The sequence below is a fragment of the Silene latifolia genome, chromosome 9, assembly GCF_048544455.1.
Source record: "Silene latifolia isolate original U9 population chromosome 9, ASM4854445v1, whole genome shotgun sequence".
NCBI classification, from domain to species: Eukaryota; Viridiplantae; Streptophyta; class Magnoliopsida; order Caryophyllales; family Caryophyllaceae; genus Silene; species Silene latifolia.
Genome location: NC_133534.1, coordinates 23,970,935 through 23,981,995, shown reverse-complemented (window position 1 = coordinate 23,981,995; position 11,061 = coordinate 23,970,935). Strand labels below are relative to the sequence as shown.

The 11,061-nt window shown below is 42.0% G+C and overlaps 1 non-coding gene across 1 annotated transcript; it reads left to right on the top strand.

Moving 5' to 3' along the window:
• The first annotated feature begins 10,731 nt into the window (after window positions 1-10,731).
• Window positions 10,732-10,837, top strand: LOC141603867 (small nucleolar RNA R71). The gene has a single exon (XR_012525709.1). It is a non-coding gene; the product is annotated as a small nucleolar RNA R71 (small nucleolar RNA).
• The last annotated feature ends 224 nt before the right edge of the window (window positions 10,838-11,061 follow it).

Below are 11,061 nucleotides of genomic sequence, written 5' to 3'. Positions count from 1 at the left end.
TCCTTGCTTTATTAACTTAGGCCTTTAATGCCAGTCTCCTCTTTGGTGCTTGGCCGTTATATGTTAGTGGGCTATTTGCGACCTCCCATGTTGCTGGTCAGTTTGGGGAGGTCCTTCCTTCACGCCTAACCTGTAAGTTACCCGAGTCACACTCTCCTTTTCTCCTCAGTTTGCATTTCCTTTCCCTATTTTTGGTACAATGAGGTCATTGTACGGTTTGGTTTGGGGAGGTATGCATCCATATCCGCGTCTCCATGTTGTTTTATCGCATTGCAGTTTACACGTTTATTTATTTTCGCATGCATTGTTGCTTTAATTCAAAAATCTCAAAATCTCATAAAATTCAGCCTAAAAAAATTTCACGTTTATTTGTGAATTTAAGTTGAGTCAGAACGTTGAACTTTTATGCTACTTTGAGTCTTTTACCCTTGTCTTGCACATTCTTAACATTTTGTTGGCGTGGTAATGTGCATAATCTACGAGTTTATGGTTTAAACTCATCTGAACGAATAGACTTAACTCTTTTATTGGCAAGCTACATATACATTCTAAGATTTAGAGCTTGATAAACTGGTGAAATTCATGACAGTTTCATATAGGATGTGAGTAGTACTCTCTATAAGACATGTAACATTGACTTGCACGTGCATGACGTCCTTACCTCGGTACCTGTATGCATTCGGTTTGCGGTGGTGACATGACAGGGCAGTCGTATACCTATCAAAAATAACTAACTAAACTAACTATATAGCTAGGGAAGTCAGGTCGATCTCCACAGGGAGGCAAGATATTTGTAAAGAGTCCGTCTATTCGGTCACAATATGGGGGGGTTGTAAATTTGGTTTTCTAATCTAATAAAGGCTAAGGGAAGAGAAATAAATGAGAGCAATAAAGAGGCAGAAAACAAAGATGAGAATATCAATAAAGAGAGAACATGTCGGGATTTCGGTTCACTACGGTAGCCTAATGACTCAACTGCAAATAGTCTAGATAACTCATTGTGAGACGAATGTTAAAAGGTCCTTCCGGTCCACTTTCTATCCTAGATTTCCACTAACTTAACTTCCGTCCTTGTCAGGGTAGTCTACTGTTCATAGCAGGTCTATTTAGTCCATTCTTCCGATCCAGGATTAAATTTAACCAGATTAAAGGGTAACTTAGAAGCGTGCACTCAACTAAGTTGGTAAATACAACTAAATTGCCATGGGTACAGAATCTCACAAATAAGCCATCTAACCTATTCGCTACATCGTCACAATTCTATCGTAGATCCCTTAGTCCCAACATGAATTAAATTAGCTACTCATGTTATTAATATTGGCAAGACTAATAATATTAAATGAACTAATAACAACCATATTGAAATAATAATAAAATTGCATAAAAGAAATTAGGGCAGAAATTAAGGAATAAAGGAACAAGTAATTAAAGCAACTAATAATGAAATTAAGATTAAAAGAAGAGAAGGATTACAATCGCGAGAATTTCGGCATAAAGAACAACGAGATCCAAGCAAATAACCCGAAAGCAAAAGTTACAGTGAAAGAGTTTAGGGAAAAGAGAAAGCAACGTAATAAAGTGTTTTGCAGTGAAAAGATGGATAAAAGATGTGTAAAAACGTAAATGACCTAATTTACTAAGCGTTTAAATAGAGAAAAGCAAAGTCCATAAACTAAAATAAGTAATACGGACTAATTAAGGTCCGTGAAACACTAATCCACTCGATCGAGCAGTTTGAAACAGCTCGATCGAGGATTTCTGCAGGTAAGCTACTCGATCAACCAAAATTGTTACTCGATCGAGTAACTCTGATTTCCAGCATTGTCGATCGAGTAGGATAAACAGCTCGATCAACAACCTCAGCCAATAAAACCACTCGATCGACTAATAAATGTCCTCGATCGAGTGTTCTTCCTCTGAAACAGCTCCAACTCGTAGCCGACTGCTTCGTAGACCGTTACTTTACGCATCCCAATGCAATATCTCACTCTGAAAATCCCGTCTCTTCAAAATGCATGCAAAATAGGACGAAAATGGTACGATTCCACTACTTTCAGGTTCATTCCTACAAAATAGACAAAACGAACCAAAGTAGCCAATTCGGGGCATAATGCAATATAAACAGTACAAAAGTACATGGAAATACGTGCTAAAATAGGCTAAAAAGACTACAAAATGCACGTATCAAATCTACCCAAACCGAACCTTTACTCGTCCTCGAGTAAACTAGAATGCAACTAATGGAACGGAAATGAAAACTCAGAGCTAGCAATAACTTTTCTACTTGAACCAATTTAATGCAACAAAAACTAACAGTTACAGCTAAGTCAATACGCAAACGAGTTATGAGTTGTTCAGAAATAAAGCCGACCTATCGACCTTGCAAGACCAACAAAATCAGACTCTCACGTGGTCACTCCTTTCTCATGAAGCAAAGGGTGAATTATATGTGAAAGAGAGAAAGAGAAACAGTCACTCACCTAAACTGTGACCTACATAGCATGCATGCAACAAAAATGAAAGACGATTCAAGTAGTAATGCACACAATCCAACTAACAATGTCCGTCACAGCCGAGGGGTTACAAATGATATGGGAATAGTGAGGTTCAGGTGAGAAAAGGCAAAACAGATTATGGTAATGTGGAGGTAAAAGCGTCAAGCTAGTTCCTAACACGACTATATAAGACCGTCCGAATCTCAACCGACTAAGAAATAAACACAAGTGCCCTTCATTTGACACAAAACTCACCATCCATATACACCATCTCCTCAAAAAATATAGATAAAACTGAGGAGTGAGACCCTCACAAGGTAAAGATAAGCATATACAGTCTCAAAATACAACCAGCTCAATTTTTTTTTTGATTTTGCTTCTCTGGTTTTCACGTGTCTGACTTTTTCATATTTTTTCTTTTTTTTTTCTTTCTTTTATTCACGTATCATCCTTTTTTTTCTCTTTTCTCAATTCTTTTTTTTTTCTTTTCATTCATACTCATACTCCCTTCCTCCAATTCCACCGACTCCAATAAAAATAAACACGGGCCAAACTGCAGACGGATAAACGCATACCACAAAAGATATACTAGACTAGCTTGACTAGGCAGGCTCAGTTTTGGATGTAGCTAATGGGTCAAAAAGGCAACATTTGGCTTAAGTGGAGCTAAATGGGTGAAAAATGTAAGAAAAGGGAAAATTTGCAAGCACCTCCCTGCATGTGACACCGACCACAAACCCGAATGTGTGCATTTGACAAGAAATCGAATGTCATAAAAGATAAACATGATATGCAAGGAGTACTACTCTCAATTCCTATGCAAACTGGTCGTGAAAGTCACCAGTTATAAGGCTCTAACTCTCAGAAATTGTAAAGTAGAATGCCGATTTATCAGGTCAAGTCTAAACAGTCAGCTATATTTGAACAAAAACTCGTAGACTATGCGTATGACAAAGCTAATAACCGTCAATGAAAGTGCAAGGCTCAAGTAAAATGACAAGTTAAAGTGCAATATCATCACGAAAATCAACCGTTCCGACTCAACCTATATGCAAAAATAAACGTGAATATTTTTTGATTTTTTGAAATTTCTAATTTTTTTTTAAATAAAAGAAATACAATGCAAGCTGAAAAATAGAAATGTGAATGCAAAACAAATACAAATGCAGATATATACAGGGGAACGGGAATAAACAACCTATAAAAGAAAAACAAAAACAAAAATAAAAAGGAGACAAAAATGAAAGAGTGAGATGGGACATACAAAACACGAACTTCCCCAAACCAGCCAGAAAACTGGGGAAGTGAGTAGACTAGTAGCTACTCGTCAGCCTCGTCATCAGGCACATCCTCCACCGTCACGGTGAAGTCCGGGTCCTCCTCCTGCTCTCTCCTCCTCCTCTGCTCCTCCTGAGCTCTCGCTGCAGCTGCCATTGGGTCCTCGTCCTCCTCCTCCTCACTAGCAGACTCCGGGTACCCCTCAGCTGGGTACCGGTAGAAGGAAGGGTGTGGCCAACCCTCTGGGATCGGACGGCGTCGCCTCATGTGATACTCGTATAAAGGGAACATAGCAAGAGCCATGTCCATCTCCATACGAGCCTGTCTCTCTACAAGCTCAATCACCAAACCGTCACGGCGTCCTTGGTCCATGACCGCGGACGCCTCAAAGGGTGGAGGACATACGAAATTAGCCGGAAAGATCGGCTGTGTCTGTGTCTGGTCAGGCGCAGGAGTAGGGGTCGGGGTAGGAGTAGGAGTGGTCGTAGAAGGCTGGCCACTCGCAGAAGGTGTGGACCCCTCTCCGGTCTCGAGTCTACGCCGCTTCTTAGAAGCGGCTAAGGTAGGAGGTGGTAGGATCGGTAGGTGGTACTCGGGTAAGGGTGGTGGTTGGACGCCATGTGTAACAGTACGCAAAGGGACAAGACGAGGGAGGGTGGTGCAAGGAAGGTCCCCGGACAAGGAACTATCTATCTTCCAAGTCCGGTAATCAGAAGTCAGCCAGGTCTGAGAAGTCATAGAAGCTAGGCTCAGGTACCTATCTCCATCTATATACTGTAGGTCACGAGGTAAGACAGGGAGGGGAGAATGGGCAAGAAAGATGGCTATGCCACCGCAGACGATATAGCCCGTGGTCTTCTCTCCCTGAGTCTGAAAGTACTGGGCGGTCAAATAAGCAATGTTGAAGGCAAAGGGGCCCTCGCTGTCGATGTTCAGGTAATCGCCCAAAATGGAAAGCTCGGTGTTAGTGATGTTCTTTGGCTCCTTTCGGCCAAAAATAGTACTTCCCATCAGTCGGAGGAAGTAACGGGCAGGGGGAAGGTGGACCTGAGCGAGCTTTCGCTCGGGAAAGGTAGTCTGGGCCAAGGTCCGCCAAAGCAGAAGGAGGACCTTTCTAGGGGCGGTAGTGACGCCCGTAGAGGAAAGGCCGAGTCTAGTGCCAAACTCCTCCAATGTTATAGAAAAAGTTCGGTTAAACAACCGGAAGGACACAGAAAGACTAGTAGGGGGAGCTTCTTGTGCCCCGGAGGAGAAGGTAAAGGAGCTGAAGAACTCAAGGCTCAGCTTCCTAAAGGTGAAGGCACTCATGGTGATAAGTCCGGCCATCCCCATGCCCCTCAAAAGCTCACACACCGGCTCATAAAAACCAAGCCTCTCAAGTGACGTACAGCATAGGAAACGCGTAGGGAGAAACTCACAGTTAACTAAACTATAAAATCTAACACGATGAATACCGCTGGTGATAATTACCCGGGGGTACTGATACCCGTCGTGAGGTGTCAAAAATAAATTTATAATTCCAACTACAACTATAACTAGCGGCAGTCGGGTCGAACCACAGAGAGGCAGATGTAATTTCTAGTTGTCCAATTCTGGTCTATGGTAACAATGAAGTGGGGGTTTGAATTGATTTGATCTATAGCTAAAGGCAAAGAAGTATAAATTAAACTAAAGAATTGTATTAAATCAAATATAAAGAAGGGTACTAGGATGGTCGGTTCACTATAGTTTCGGCGGCAGCAAACTAGATAGGTCTAAATCAAACACGTGAGACGGGAAAATAAGAGGTCCTTTCGGTCCACTCTCACAGGTAGCATCTTTCGATCTCGCTACAGGTCCCTAATATCACTAATACTAACTTTCGTCCTGAAAAGTGACTAAAAGATCTAAACTTTACCTATCTTTCGATCTTAGCATAGTTTAGTCATTTTAATTGGCAGTCTAACAACTTTCCTTATCTTTCGATCTAATGGGTCAGTCATATACTAAGCATTCAACTAGTCGCATGCATTCGATTCGTCAAATATAACAATTAAAGCAATTAAAACGTAATAAAACTCACGGGGTCAGTCGATCGACCAGGTAGGACGGTCGATCGACCGACACGCGATTCAGGGTTCCCTAATTCTAATGCCGCCTACACTATAAATCCCCTACATCCTAGCACAATGAATTTAGCTACTCATGATGGGAGTAACAACAACAATAAAATTTGCTAATAAAACAGAAGAATTCATGATTTAAGCGATGAAATAAACAATGAACATAAGGCGATAAATTGGCTTTGGGAAACTAATCTAACAAATCCTATACTACGAAAGAAGTAAACAACGAAACTGAAATAAGAACAGCAGAATACCGTGTGAAAGAAATCGCAGAGGAAGGATCAAAAACCGAACGAAGATAAATTGTATAGAATACCGAACAAACTTAGAACCCTAATTATTTCCCTAAAGTTTCTGATAAAAGACTTGATGATTAAAGCTTAATGTCAGTTACGTTATATAGAAGTATACGTAACACTTATTTCTAAAACCTAAAATACAATGGGCTTTGAGTTTCTCGATCTTTTAATTCACGTCTGAATTAGCGGTGTGGTCGATCGACCACTGTGACCGGTCGATCGACTGAACTGCAGTGTACAGTAGTCTCTGCTTATCGTGTGTTGGTCGATCGACTAATGAGACCAGTCGATCGACTGCTTTAGCTGGTACTTGACTTCTATATTCTCGTGGATTTGTCTTTCGGGCCTCGAAATACGCACCAAGCTCGTTCCTTAAGTAAATACTTCATGTCAAATGCAGTGCAAGATACTCGGGGACGGATTTAGCTTGATTTCTACCCATTTCCGCATAAATCTGCAATATTACATAAAAATACGAAAGTAGACGAAATGGGGCAAATAGTAGCCTTAAACTACATGAATGAGCTCTGAAATGCGTGTAAAATGAGGTGTAAAACATCATATAATTGACACGCATCAGGTACTCAGGGTGTGAGTCGAGGGTGTCGTCCACTCGAATAGTAACCGTGCCAGTAGAACCGCTAGCAGGAGGTGTAGCATGACCACGACCACGACCCCTGCCTCTAGAACCTGAAGTAGAAGACCGTCCACTGACGGTACGAGGTACTAGGGCCGCTCTGAAAGCAGCTGCGACTGCAGGTGAACACGCAGCAGAGGTGCTCACGTACCTGAGGTAGAAGCTGTAGCTGCAACAGTAGATGCAGCAGAGACCGCCACAGAGATAGAAGGGCTAGCAGCAGTGCTAGCCGTAGTGGCTGTGACTGAGGTGGAAGCTGAGACAGAGCTAATAGCAGTGCTAGCAGCAACAAAGACTGTACCAGCAGCACTAACAAGGAAAACGAAAGTAGAGGCTGTGGTACTAGGAGGTGCGGAGGCGGTGGTGGCAGCAGGGACCCTCGTCTCAGACAAGGACGGACTAATAGTCGAACTGGTAGAAGGCATAGAGCTACTGTCTATCCTAGTCGAACAAGGGAGGGGAAACGTTAATTAGATTACAATGAAACAGCAGAAAATTCCCCAAACAGTCGAAATTGTCGACTTAGCAAACCTTAATTCCCAAATTTTACCTCAAAAATTCGAATTGGCAGATAATCAGTGATGGGGAAGAGAGAAACAGATATCAAATGAAGCAAATTAAGCAGATGACAGCAGTAAAATCCCAAAATTCAGTCGAAAATTTCGACTGTTACTTACCCTAAGCACAAATTATCTCAAAAATTTGAAACAACAAGTGAACATCGATGAGGTAAGGGAAATTATCATCAAGTTAAGCAAATTAAGCATAAAATCACAATTATGGTCAACATTTTCGACCAAAATCGTCTACCCGAAATTCTAATTCCCAATTTTCTTCATAAAAAGAAAAATTAATGCAATTAAAAGACAATGAAGAATAGGAATTACTTACTTGATCAATAGCAACCTACAAAGAGCAATTAATCGACAAAAATTAAGCAAGAATGTCGATTTTTCGAACCCAGAAACCGCAAACCCTAGAATCCTTAATTGACCGCGAAAATCAACGAAATTCAGAGGGAAAATAGAGGGCAAAGGTCGATTAATTAGCAAGGAACAATTTGTAGGTGTTGGATTTGGTAAAAGGGCAATAAAAATGGAGGTTTTTGGGAGGTTTTATCGCAAATAATGGTGAAGAGTGAATAATGAACGAAATAATGAAATAAAGGAGGAAAATAGGAAGTTTAGAAGACACTTCCTGCGTAGCATGTGCAAATCCACTCGATCGAGTGATTTTAAACCACTCGATCGAGAGCTCTGGTATGCAATCCACTCGATCGAGTAAAAATATACTCGATCAAGTACTCCCTTATTTAGCTGCTTTCGATCAAGCACTCTGCAACCATTCGATCGAGCATAATCCTCTCGATCAAGTACAAAAAATACTCGATCGAGTGCTTTTCCTCGTGTAAGTCCTTGAAATTGTGCATAATCTCCCCAAACCTGCATAAAAACATCCGCAAACATATCCCAATATACCAAATATAAAAAGTAACAGTCTATAGTCTTCTAAACTACGCTAAAAATGTCTAAATTCTAATTGTCCTAATAAAATGCAATAAATAAATTCAACGGAAATTAAAATTATTTTTTACAATTTGTTACACGTGGCATTCCCCGCTCACTGCTCAAAACAATTCAGTAGCCCCACGGAGGGCTTCTGACTGGACTTCAGCAACTTTAACCGCCCTCTTCATTCTCCACGAGCTTGTCCTTGAATCAGTAGGAGGAGAATAGTTGACGTCCACATACGCGCGAACTTTTCTCGTCCTTATTCCTTTCTCACCAGCTTTAACGTTATCATCTCCACTTTGACTGATATTAATTGCATAATGACCATTGACAATTCCTGCATTATTTTCATCTGTACTTGTATCAAGGAAAACAGACGAATTCTCCTCCTTTTTGCTCTCAATCTGAGGCGGAGGGGCATAATAGCAGCACAAAATTCCAAATTTTCATCTGGAGTGTCAATAGAGGAGTCAGTGGAGGAAAGGGCATTGCAAGGCTGAGCTTGCATGGGAGCCCTTCGGGACTTAGACTGATGGAATATCAATTCCTCATCCCCAACCTAAAAAGTCAATGTCTTACCCCCGACATCAATCACTGCACGAGCAGTGAATAAAAATGGTCTCCCTAAAATGATAGGGGTGTGGGTATCCTCGGGGATGTCAAGTAAATTGAAATCAACGGGAATAAAGAACCTCTCGATCTTAACAGGTATGTCCTCAATGACACCTAACGGCCGTGATATACTACGGTCGGCTATCTGTACAGTCATGTTTGTACAATTAAACTTAGTCAAACCAAGTCTCTTAGCAAGAGACAGAGGTAAGACACTCACGCTAGCACCAAGATCGCATAATGCGTTATCAATCAAGTGGGTACCTATATGACACGGAATCGAGAAACTACCCAGGTCTGACTGTTTGGGAGGTAACTTATTCTGAACTAGGGCAGTCCCTACTTCGGTCAAAGTTACCGTCTCATGATCGTTAATGTGCCTCTTACGTGATAAAATTTCTTTCATAAATTTAAGATAAGAGGGTACCTATGTCAGCAATTTACCGAACTGTTGATTGGCCTTCGTGTTCTGTAGTCGCCTCGGGAAGGGCACAGTAATAGGTATTTCGAGCCCCTTATTCCTTTCTTCCAACGTGTCGGCTGGATCAAACTCTATATCCTTCGATCGAGACTTCTTTCCTCTCGATCGAGGTCTTTCAGGAGAGATTTCACTCGATCGAGCACTAGCAGGCTCTCGATCGAGTTCTTCTTTATCAACAATAGTCGATCGAGCAAAAATATCACTCGATCGAACTCTTTCTTCAGTAGAATCACTCGATCGAGTGGTTTGGACTTCTCGATCGAGTGGTTTGGACTTCTCGATCGAGCTGTTCTTTTTCCTGGTCACTCGATCGAGCAGTATTTTCACTCGATCGAGTCCTTTCTTCATAAGTTTTCCTCGATCGACCCCCTGAAACCAGTCGATCGAGCACTTTCTTCATTGTCAGCTCGTTTTCATCAATAGTGCACTGTTCATCATCATTAAACAGCTTCCTCGGGTCTGATTTGTCCTCTGAAATCGACAAATTTGGTCCTTCATAAGAACGACCACTTGTCAAATTTATCAAATTTACCGTCTCATGTGGATTCTAATCGGCTTGTGACGGCAAATGACCTTGCTTCCTCGTGGACTGGTTCGCGGCTAACTGGGCAACTTGGGTTTCAAGTGACTTAATGGATGCTTCTTTTTGTTTCTCACTTAGCTGCTACTGCTTTGTCAAAGACTGCAACATCGTCTTCAACTCAGATAGCTCACTTACCCCACCAGAAGATGATGCACCGTGATTGGGTGTAGGAAAGGAAGGAGGCTTTTGAAAGCCTTGTTGAGCCTTATGAGGAGGGACATATGGCTGCTGCTGCTGCGGTGGAGGAGCAGGATTGAGCACATTTTGACTTGTCCACCTCAAGTTGGGGTGGACTGCCACTTGATTATTGTAGTAGGAACCCCCTCCTTGCCTATATTGTTAGAAGGCAAGGACCTGTTCCTTATCTGTAAGATAGTCAATAGCAGTATGACCGTCATTGCTCTCACACCTCTCACATGTGACGGTGTCCTATCTAGTAAGAAAATGAACCGTCTGAGGCTCCCCAGCAGATTGCAGCTCTAACCTATCAAAACGGTCATTCATGGCTTCCAGCTGAGCCACGACTGCCTTATCAACCGCGCGAACTGTTCGAATACCGTCCCTTTGGTTCCCATACTCAGCATAATGGGTCGCCATCTCCTCAATAATGGCCCATCCCTTATCATCATCAGTATTATTTTGAAATCTTCCGTTGGACGAAGCGTTAAGTATAGCACTGTGGTCATCGTACAACCCATTGTAGAACTGATTGGACAGAAACCACGGATCAAAACCATGATGAGGAAGAGACCTCACCAACCTCTTGAACCTACACCAAGCTTCATAGAAAGTCTCATTAGGTGCCTGCTTGAAACTAGTAATCTTTGCCTTCAGCTGATTGGTGCGCTGCGGAGGGAAATATCTCTTATAAAAAGCAAGAGCAAGGGTCTCCCAGTTTGTGATCCCTGCGACCGTGCGGTCCAAATCAGTCAGCCCATCCCTGGCTGAGTCAGTAAAAGAAAAGGGAAACAACACTTCCTTAATCTTTTCTTGAGTTACCCCCTTTGTGGCGGGGATAGTAGAACAGTAGTCCGTAAAGACCTCCATATGCTTCCTCGGG